General features: G+C 34.2%; 1 long non-coding RNA gene across 5 annotated transcripts; it reads left to right on the forward strand.

The window, feature by feature from the left end:
* Nucleotides 1-687: 687 nt before the first annotated feature.
* Nucleotides 688-6,136, forward strand: LOC110801306 (uncharacterized). 5 transcript variants are annotated; one of them, XR_002536863.2, is made up of 7 exons: nt 688-981; nt 1,379-1,618; nt 2,621-2,731; nt 2,878-2,926; nt 3,674-4,341; nt 4,765-4,912; nt 5,803-6,136. It is a non-coding gene; the product is annotated as an uncharacterized lncRNA (long non-coding RNA). The 5 variants fall into 5 exon arrangements; XR_002536865.2 differs by having other exon boundaries at nt 690-1,618; nt 3,674-3,699; nt 3,814-4,341; XR_002536862.2 differs by having other exon boundaries at nt 691-981; nt 1,528-1,618.
* The last annotated feature ends 2,037 nt before the right edge of the window (nt 6,137-8,173 follow it).

Raw genomic sequence — 8,173 nt, forward strand, 5'->3', positions numbered from 1 at the left:
TTATGTGTAAATAATATGTTTCCTGGCTTTATGGTTTTTCCGCATGATTTATGTTTATTCATATGTATCATAACCTAACAGTGGTATCACGAGCCTCTTATTATATTCGTAATCTAAATTGCATGAACATGGTTAAATTTTACAAATTTGCAAAGAATTAAAAGGGGTGATTAATTTTCGTAATAGTTAATTAATTGCAAATTGCGTTTATTTAATTATATGTACGCAGTTTTTCGGCAGTTTCTTCGTTACTCATCCAAATCGAGTGATTTTTGTGTCAAATCCGCATGTAAAAGGCATTCTAAAATTTTGACAAAATTAATATTTTTCGGCCGAACCCAGATTTCCCAAATTCGAAGCCTAACTCTGACTTTTCGGAGGTTTTATTTTTTCGAACGCAAAAGTTTGTAAATTTAAGATGTTAAATTAAGTATTTGCTTTTCTTGTTGATAAATCTTGAGTTTTTGATTGACCTACTGTATATGTTTAACAATTATGAATGCCTAGACTTGTTAATTATACAACCTAATTTGTAATTATGATTAATTTGTTGAAATTCGAATAATTTAGAATTGATTTGTTTTTCATAATTAATTACACTACTAGAATATCTATATTTAAGGACCATACATTAACGACAATGTTAAAATTTAGTCGTTAATAGCAGATAGCGCGCTTCTGTACCACGACCAAAAAAGAAATTCATCGTTGTGGGTGAAATGGAAAAATAAAAAGGAAAAGTAAAATAACTTTTTCCGTCGTTGTTTCCAAATTCCAATACTAGCGTGATAACCTTTGAAGCCCCTCCTGTTTCCTTTCACCTTCAACCTAAAACCCTCATTGAACACTCGCCTCCAGTTTTGAAGAATCATATCGACATGTTGAAATATTTATGCAAGTAGATCGCAAGGGATATAGGGGTTAATTTAGCCTTTTGGTTCAATATATTGTTGAAGTTGGGTTCTCAATCGCAATTATCTGGTAAGTTAATTCCCTAATTCATGAAAATCAACCGCGCCAAATCAAGGAAATCAAAACAAAAATCCTCTATTAATTCGCACTTTATTTTTTATCCTCCTCTTTGCTATACCCATCTTAATTTTTTCCTGTATTCCAAAGATGTTATTGAAGATGAATAGAACTCGCTAATTTTTTCTTTCCATTTTTCGTTAATCTGAGTTTATTGTGGTTTCTTAAGATTTTTGTTAATTGCAAGTTTCTAGGGTTATCTTTCCTTGTCATATTACTATTTTAGCTATGAAAGTTCATTTAGTTTCATTAACTATTGTTATATTCTTCTTGGGATTTTGATTAATTATTATCTTAGCTGTGAAAGTTGATATGCGGAGGTTGGCCTAATTTGTTGTAAATTTTATAGATTCATCTATATTTTGGATAGCGATGAGGTTGTATGAAAGAGTATGGATGTTGAAGTGGGGAATTTTAGTTGAGAAAGTTGAAGAGTATTGTCTAATTTCCAGTAATATTTTGCTAATATGATTCAAATGGAAATTCAAAATAATGAAGCGAAAAGGAAGAAGAATGATGTTGAATCGGCTTGGAATACCCCTATAGATTGTGAACACCTTGCTGATTTTGTCCCTAATCTTGTTTGCAGGTAATGTTAATGTTAATTTTAATTTTAATTGCTTTAGCTTTTTTCTCTATCAAATATTATTTGAATTGTTATTATTAGTTAGGTTTGTAATGAACTAAACAATTTTGTTTATACTTCGTACTTTCATTTACTGGCATTTTCTGATCCTAGAATTCAGATTTTTGGACTGTTTGATATGAATCTGCGTCATCTTCAACTATTAAAGCATTTAGTTTAGAACTTTGTATGCAAGACTCTTCCTTTGGTCTTCCTTTGTACTTTACATAGAACTCATAGCGATTATAAATCATCTCCTCTCTTGATTTACAACCTCACTTGGATCCTCTATGTTTGAATATATAGCCCTTGTGTTGATTTATTATATCGATTATGTGAACAATCACTATTATAAATCTACAGAAAATGACAATAACAATCAAAAGTATGGTGAACTAATCATTTTTTATTTATTGTGCACTTTATGCCAGCTTCACCTTTATCCTTTATGGTCTCTATTTGAAGTTTCCATGAACATGAGTAATCTGTATAAGTCATTCTTAAAAGTCTCCTGAAAACTTCTTTTTCGTGCGAAGTGGTTATAACAAAAAGGTTGATTCTAGTAATGTCTTCATTATGTTCTGATTAGTTTTGATGAATAATTAAATTAAATTTCATAACAGCGTTTAGGTAAACTAATTTTGTGTGACTGGCATTTTTATCTGATATTTTACATTTGATTTTGTTTCTGTTTATATTATTATATTCATTAGTTTAACTCAAGTGTGATTTTCTGGGAAAGTTTTGCCTTTTTCTTTCTATAATACTTCTACTAATTTACAGTTCTTTGGTAAATGATAATTGTAAATTCAATTCGGTGTGATTGTATGGGTAGTTTAAGTTTATTGCATAGAATTACTTCCATAATTGGCATAGTGACATTCTCCAAAAATATCCATCTCTGATTTTCTGGTTTGTAACTTTTGGTGCTTTGAACTTTATTATTTTGGTTCTTGATGTCTTCAGGCTTAGGGAGAGGAGTGAGTACTATTCAACAAGTGGATGAACCCATCAGCGTAATGTAGTGAATGTAATGTAGACCCTTTTATGATTCACAACATCAGGTAAAACTTCAAGGTTAGAACTTAAAACACAATCATAAAGATCGTCCCTTTTAGTGTTATTTGAATATACTTGTGTTTCAAGGTTAGAACACAAAACATTATCGTTAGAACTTGACCATGTACTTGTGTTTTATGGCTTTTATTTGTATTTTCTTACAGGAATAAAAGGCATGTATCATGCAGACTTGTGCACCAGTTATTGTAAGAGGTAGGTTAAAGGATCTTCTAGTTTCTTTGTTATCTCGTTATGCCTAATTGCAAGGCTGCTTGCTACATTGTCTTTTAGCAACTGGTTTAGTTGTAAAGTGAATCAGACATATTTCATGCATGTCATTCCTGTAGCTGATAGCAACTAATTTGCAGAGCTTCTACAAGATCTTAGGTATTCTTCAAGTATACTTGCAGATCGTTATTGTCACTTAGTAGTATTCAGTGGTAGGACTTGTGTTTTTATAATTCCCGACATCTAGTAGATTTCCTCTTGTTGGTTGCGTAATTTTGAATTTGAACCTTTCTATTTCTTAAATGAATTCACCGTACATATTTATAAAGGTTTTGCTTTTACCGAATTGACAATTCCTACACCAATGGTAATTCTATATCTTTTATGTTATTCTTGCTCTGATACAGTAAACTAAAGTATGAACCTTTTAAGAGTACAAGACTACTCGGGTATTGAAGTCTTGTGAAAAAAGAGTACTCTGTATTATAATTTAAGTCTTAAATTTGGGATTCAGATTATTATCTTCTGCAACGAGATGACATTTTTGTAGAAGAGATTATGTTATTGGGTTTTTGGTTGGCTGGCCATTGTCCATGCTTCAATTTTGTTTGAAAAAAGGTGTCTCATGAACATACAAGATATATATGCTACTCATTTTAGGTGACATCGTTTGAAATATGTTCTCTGATGTTAGTCTTGGATGTGAACTTTATGTTTCCTTTTTATGCACAGGTAGTCGAGGTCCAAGTTCTCATTTGGTGAGTATTGGAAACATAGTTGACCATTTTGAAGTTAGATATTTTGGTCTTGCAATATTTTAATCATGGGGATTTTTGTGCAATCATCGTGGCTGGTGTACACTGGGCAACCAGCTTATAAAGGAACTTCAATCTTGTGATCGGGTTGTGTGTTTTGGAGGAGGAGTAAGAGTTGATGCTTATTTATTTGGGTTGTTTATGGTTTTTCTAATGTAAACTTCAATTCCAATTTAACCAATTCATTAGTTGGGTAAATCAATTTTTGCTACAAATTATGAAGCTATGCCCATTTGTGCTAGTTATAACGAGATTATGTCCATTTATCTGAAACAGAACGTTGATTAACGAATTTCTTGGTTCCTATATGTTTCTTTCACTCCGTACTTGTAACTTTTAATGTTCTTGTAGTCTATATTTTCGATGACTTTGACACAGGGTTTATTTCATACGATACTGAGGCCCATAGATGATGGTTCTAGTACACAAGTGAAAATTTCAGGAAGTCTTCCAAGTGGAGGAGACAATGTAGGTACTCCAGTCTCTCAAGAATATTTGGAAAATGATGTTTGTGGAGGCTCATAATTGCAATAGCAGGGTCCAACAAAAAAATATAAAGCAAGATAACAGTAGATTGAGGCACAGGTTTGCAACTCAGACATTCTGAACAACTTAATTATTCATATGCAATTGATTGTATTCAAACAAGTAAGAGTGTATTGCTATAAAACATTTTAAATGTGACAGTTGTGATGGTTTATTGAAGAAGTCCAGGTTTACTGATCAACCTACTTCCACAATCCACATTAAGCTCTCACGGATATCATGAACTCATGATGCATGTTAGGTCTTGCAACTTCTTAGCGCATGTTCATTAGTTAACTTAATCTAGCAGAAGTCTGCACTTGGATGAATGTCAGAAATAAATAGTATTGTAGCTGCATAATGATGTTAGGTTTAGTGATTAATAGTCAATTAGGTCGAACAGCTAATTAAGTAAAGCTTCATTATAATGTACAACAGTTAAGAATCAACATTCCATCATGTGTAATCAATTATTTTCTACAGTTCACTGACCTGCAATGCAAAAAAGGAGACACCGGTCAGAACAAAAACAAGCAGCAGAAGGACGGGATCTGAAAAATATGAATAGCCTAGGCTATCATACAAGATTTGAAGATTTATGGTCAGTGCTCACTTCATGTACTCGATACAGGTATATACCTTATCTGCGATTTTCAATCATTGCTTTTATCTCTTATAGTTGGTTTATTGAACTGCTATCTCTTTGTTTCTGTTTTTCCTGGTGGAACTTATATAGCCAATTCATTGAGGCTTAGCAATGTTTTTCACTCAGCCAATTCGTTGAGGCTTGGCAATGTGCAAGTGACATGATACAAATAATCATAGAAAATGATATACATCAGAAATTCACTGGAAAAAATAGGTTTAATAAACATATTGGGGGAAAAAATCGAGAAATAAGTTAATAAACTGAAAATGCAGAAACTGAAATAAGTTCATAAACTGAAAATGTAGAAACTGGAATAAGTTCAAAGGTTCTCTCTTTAAATGCAGAAGCGACACAAAAATGCGTATGACCTTTCTCACCTATGTTAGCTTCTCTTACATATTTGGGGAGTGGGGAGGGTATGACTTATGGGTGATAGATTTTACTGCTACACAAATTGTTTAAACAAAACCTTGGCATACTTGTTTCAACGGTTTTATCATTCTTGATTCTCCTACATTTGCCTAGAGTTCTGCCAAGTACATCTCCTTTTGCTGCTTGTCCTTCAGCTAGGTGCCAATGGTTATCTCTACTAGCCTCTGCTTGTCTTGGTGTTCTGTCTGATGCTGTCAAACTTGGTCTTTTACTGCTTTCTTCTTGGCTCTCCTACTGTACACAATGGGAGCAGATTGGGGAGAAAAAAAAAATTATGTTACATATTTGGTGAGTGGGGAGGTTATGAGTGACATATTTATAATACTGCTTCACAAACAGACATATTTCATCCACAACCTGATTCTATTTTTTGTAATGCTGCACTTTACTCTCTGTTTTTTGTTTTTCTCCTACTAAATTCCATGGTTATATGTGTGTAGGAGGAAATTCAGAAAATAATGGCAGAAGAACCAATTGCGTGGATACAGTACAAGAAGAAAACAATGCGCTTAAGAGCCACATGAGTTCAGTTGAAGATGAACTTAAATCGTTTAAAGAGGTGTTACTACAACGCTACAACGGCTTAAGGCTCCAAGAGAAGACACTTCAACTAATTAGATTTTATTTTGTTCTATTAGATTAAACATCAGTTATTTATTTCTTAGTTTTTTAGAATTTAAAGACAACGAGATGTGATTGCTGTGTTCACATAACTTGAAGTTGTATTGTCAAATGTTTTTTGAGTAATGAAATTCTCATTGTTTAATTGATTGATTTATTATTTTGTATATTGTTTCATAGAGAAAATGTAGGTGTTTTGAAGAATGTAAATAATGTTATTATGATTGCAATATTAACTATTGAATAGTTCGTCGTTATTGCCAAAAATTTAATTTCTTTTTACCATTGGAATGACATTTTACGATGGTTTTTTGGTCTTATTGCTTAATTGTTCATCTTGAATAAGTATTTAACGATGAAATATCATGTTGTCGTTATTTTCTAACGACGAAATAATAATTCGTCGTTAACTTTTAATGATGAAACAATAGTTCGTCGTTAACTTTTAACGATGAAATCCTAAATTCGTCGTTAACAAATAACGACGAAACCATAATTCGTCGTTAATTGTTAACGACGAAACGGTAATCCGTCATTAATGTTTAACGACGACATGATGTTTCATCGTTAATGTTCGTTAAATATTAACGACGAACTTTATCGTTAAAGGCAATAACCACGGAACCTGTAACAACGAACATCATGACCGTCGTTAAAGGTTTTAACGACAAAAATTGAGGCTTTTAACGACGAAATTGTTCGTCGTTAAATGTCCTTTTTCTAGTAGTGTTAATAATTTAATTAGGCATCCATGATTAAAATCCACCATAAAAATTGTTAATTTATGTTAAAATTTTAATTTTTATGACGGGAGTGTGGCCCATCCGGTGCTTGACCGTTCGGAATCCAAAGGAGGTTCGTCGTCCTCCCGTCTTGGAAGGCTTGCAAGTTCCTTCACCAGCTGCTTGGGCAAAGGGAAGATTGATGATTGATTGCGGGAGGAGTCATGGGATAGTACTCAAGGTGCCAAGACTCGAGATCATAGTCGCCCGACCCTAGATCTTTGTAGGCTAAATGTGTTTGGAATGAATTGTGTTTGGAATGTGTTTGGAAGATGTGTTTAGGAAGTGAAAAGGTTTTTGAACTTTGCTTTACTTGATCCTGACTTTGTATTTGAATTAGCTTTGAAGGCCTTAGGGCCAAATAAAGAGTTATTGTGTTAAATTCTGCTTGAACATGCTTTGCTTTGAATTGGCACATTTGGAATAAAAACAACAACAATTTGAGTTTTGAATTTTGATTTGATTTTTAGGATGCCCTTAATTGAGGAAATTTTGAATTTTTTTGTATTAAAGTGGTCGGGCCTCGAAATAAGGTTGCCTACGTGTCCCATTAGGGAATCAGGCCGGACGTAGTTCTGACTACCTTACAGGACTTGAATTTGGATTCTTGAATTTGAACATGGAACTTAGACATAGAACTTCTTGAGTTGATCGAGGTTGGTCAGAGATCTGAATTCTGTTCCGTCGATGTCTGTTAGTTCGACTGCTCCCCCGGAGAGGATTTTCTTGACAATGTACGGGCCTGCCCAGTTGGGTTTGAATTTTCCCCTTGGGTCCATGGTGCTTTTGCGAAGGGCTTTCAGGACAAGTTCGCCTAGCTTCCTTGATGTTTCGGGTTCTGACCCTTTTGTTGAAATATCTGTCCACTTGGCGCTGATAGACTTGTACATGGTGAGCGGCTTGAAGCCGACGCTCATCGAGCATGACTAGTTCGTCATATCTGGCTTGTACCCATGCAGCTTTTGGGATTTTGCTTTCGAGGACTATCCTTAGAGAAGGTATCTCTACCTCGATAGGTTGTAGTGCTTCTATTCCATAGACCAATGAGAACGGAGTTGCACCAGTTGAAGTGCGAATTGAAGTTCGATATCCCCACAATGTGAAATGTAGCTTTTGGGGCTAGTCCTTGTAATTGGTAGTCATTTTCATGATGATGGTCTTGACATTCTTGTTGGCTGCTTCGACTGCCCCATTAGTTTGTGGGCGATAAGGTGAAGAGCGATGATGTTGAATCTTGTACTCGGTGAATAGATTTTCACACTCTCCTTGAAAATGGGTTCCCTGGTCACTGATGAACTCTTGAGGAACGCCGTATCTGCATATGATGTTTTCTTGTATGAACTGGGCCACTTGCTTGGAACCCAATACTTTGAATGATCTGGCCTCGACCTACTTGGTGAAATAGTCG

This window comes from Spinacia oleracea, chromosome 4, assembly GCF_020520425.1.
Source record: "Spinacia oleracea cultivar Varoflay chromosome 4, BTI_SOV_V1, whole genome shotgun sequence".
Lineage (NCBI taxonomy): Eukaryota > Viridiplantae > Streptophyta > Magnoliopsida > Caryophyllales > Amaranthaceae > Spinacia > Spinacia oleracea.